The sequence below is a fragment of the Physeter macrocephalus genome, chromosome 15, assembly GCF_002837175.3.
Source record: "Physeter macrocephalus isolate SW-GA chromosome 15, ASM283717v5, whole genome shotgun sequence".
NCBI classification, from domain to species: Eukaryota; Metazoa; Chordata; class Mammalia; order Artiodactyla; family Physeteridae; genus Physeter; species Physeter macrocephalus.
In genome coordinates, this window is record NC_041228.1 from 53,735,814 (window position 1) to 53,738,984 (window position 3,171).

General features: G+C 42.5%; 1 pseudogene; it reads right to left on the reverse strand.

Annotated features, from left to right (window-relative positions):
* Nucleotides 1–247: 247 nt before the first annotated feature.
* The window catches only part of LOC102987992 (electron transfer flavoprotein subunit beta-like), a 7,327-nt pseudogene continuing 4,403 nt past the window's right edge, over nucleotides 248–3,171 (reverse strand).

Below are 3,171 nucleotides of genomic sequence, written 5' to 3' on the forward strand. Positions count from 1 at the left end.
GCTACTTCAGAGGGTTATTTTGAATTTGTATAGAAATTAATATTTAGTGAATTTATGCTATTTATTAAGTCCCTGTAAATTCTAATATTTTTCTTTTTTTCTAAAATGTAATTGGTAAGAGTATTTACTACATACTCTTAAGAAGTAAATGAAATAAAGCATATATAAGTACTAAAGAAATATTAACTCTTTTTTTTTTTTTTTTTTTTTGAGTCATGGTTTTATTGCTGGGTTTCAGGGAAAGGGCTCAAAGGCACCCAATCTCCCTCAGCTTGGCCACCAGGTCCTCTGTTGTCTCCACCTTGACACCAGCCATGTGCTGGGGTGGGTCTTCCAAGCTAATCACAGAGAACTTGGAGGTCAGGTCCATGCCCAGGTCCCCAGCCTTGATCACCTCCATCTTCTTCTTGGCTTTCATGATGTTGGGCAACGTATCTTAGTGGGGCTCATTGAGCTGCAGGTCAGCAGTCACCACATCAGGCAGCTTCAGGAGCAGGGTCTCCAGGCCTCCATCGATCTTCTGCTCCCCTTTCACCTTGTCCCCTTCCAGCGTCACCTGGGAGATGAATGTGCCCTGTGGCCAGTCCAGAAATCCAGCTGTCATCTGCCCTGTCTGGTTACAATTATCATTGATGGCCTGCTTGCCCAGGTCCACCTTCTCCTTCTCTGCCAGTTTGGCCAGGACCCAGGCCACCTGCAGGGGACCCAGGAGATCTGCCTATGCAGCCGGCACCTCCACATGGATGCCTCAGTCTGAACCCATGGCCAGAGCGGTGCGGATGGTCTCCTGGCACTGGGCAGGCCCGCAGCTGACGGCAATGACTTCCTTCTCCAGCTTTTTCTCCTTGAGCTGCATGGCCTCCACCACGGCGATCTAGCAGAAGGGGTTCATGGAGCGCTTCACGCAGTCTGACCACACCCGTCCTGTCGGGCTTCACCAGGATCTGCTCAGCAGGGAGGGGAACTGGCAGGGTCAGAGGGGAGCAGGCGAGAAGGCAGGGGTGGGTGTAGGGGATGGCCGAGACACCAAGCCTCGCCCAGGCTGGATGGGGGCCAGAGGGATGTGGAAAGGGGCAGGACCTTGTCCAGGGTCCCACAGCTTCAGGGACAGAGAGGGTTAGAATTCACAGGTGGGTGGAGGCCACCTTTGCACTCAGACATTCACTGAGCACCAGGGACATCTGACATGCTCATCCTACTCTGTGGCTGCTCCTTGGGCCTGAAAGAGTGTTTCACAAATTTTTCTTTACCATAACCCGTAGAAAGAGGTACATTTTACAATATTCTCAAGTGCATTATAAATGTACACATACATTTATATATAAACATAAATACCATGGCAATATGAGATTCGGTGATGGATTCTAACCCTTCCATTATACACCTTACCCTGACATTTTCTATTCTTTTTTTAAAAATTAATTAATTAAATTTTATCACCTTTATTGGAGTATAATTGCTTTACATTGTGTTAGTTTCTGCTGTATAACAAAGTGAAACAGCTATACGTATACATATATCCCCATATCCCTTCCCTCTTGCATCTCACTCCCTCCCACCCTCCCTATAACACCCCTTTAGGTTGTCACAAAGTACCCAGCTTATCTCCCTGTGCTATGCGACTACTTCCAACTAGCTATCTATTTTACATTTGGTAGTGTATATATGTACAAGCCACTCTCTCACTTCGTCCCAGCTTACCCTGCCTCTTCCCCGTGTCCTTAAGTCCATTCTCTATGTCTGTGTCTTTATTCCTGTCCTGCCCTTAGGTTCTTCAGAAACATTTTCTTTTTAGATTCCATATGTATGTATTAACATACGGTGTTTGTTTTTCTCTTTCTGACTTACTTCACTCTGTCTGACAGATTCTAGGTCCATCCACCTCACTACAAATAATTCAATTTTGTATCTTTTTATAGCTGAGTAATATTCCACTGTATATATGTGCCACATCTTCTTTATCCATACATCTGTCGATGGACACTTAGGTTGCTTCCAAGTCCTGGCAAATGTAAATAGTGCTGCAATGAACACTGTGGTACATGACTGTTTGAGTTATGGTTTTTCTCAGGGTAATGCCCAGTAGCGGGATTGCTGGGTCATACGGTAGTTCTATATTTGGTTTTTTAAGGAACCTCCATACTGTTCTCCATAGTGGCTGTATCAACTTACATTCCCACCAACAGTGCAAGAGGGTTTCCTTTTCTCCATACCCTCTCCAGCATTATTGTTTGTAGATATTTGATGGTGGTCATTCTGACTGCTGTGAGGTGATACCTCACTGTAGTTTTGATTTGCATTTCTTTAATGATTAGTGATGTTGAGTATCCTTTCATGTGTTATTTGGCAATCTGTATATCTTCTTTAGAGAAATGTCTATTTAGTTCTTCTGCCCATTTTTGGATTAGGTTGTTTGCTTTTTATATTGAGCTGCATGAGCTGCTTGTATAATTTGGAGATTAATCCTTTGTCAGTTGCTTCATTTGCAACTATTTTCTCCCATTCTGAGGGTTGTCTTTTCGTCTTGTTTATGGTTTCATAGAGTGTTCTGCCTATGTTTTCCTCTAAGAGTTTTATAGTGTCTGGCCTTACATTTAGGTCTTCAATCTATTTTGAGCTTATTTTTTTTGTATGGTGTTAGGGAGCGGTCTAATTTCATTCTTTTACATGTAGCTGTCCAGTTTTCCCAGCACCATTATTGAAGAGGTTGTCTTTTCTCTATTGTATTTTCTTGCCTCCTTTATCAAAAATAAGGTGACCATAAGTGCATGGGTTTATCTCTGGGCTTTCTATCCTGTTCCATTGACCTACATTTCTGTTTCTGTACCAGTACCATACTGTCTTGATTACTGTAGCTTTGTAGTATAGTCTGAAGTCAGGGAGCCTGATTCCTCCAGCTCTGTTTTTCTTTCTCAAGATGGCTTTGGCTATTCGGGGTCTTTTGTGTTTCCATACAAATTGTGAAATTTTTTGTTCTAGTTCTGTAAAAAGTGCCATTGGTAGTTTCATAGTGATTGCATTGAATCTGTAGATTGCTTGGGATAGTATAGTCATTTTCACAATGTTGATTTTTTCCAATCCAAGAACATTGTATATCTCTCCATCTTTTTGTATCATCTTTAATTTCTTTCATCAGTGTCTTATAGTTTTCTGCATACAGGTCTTTTTTCT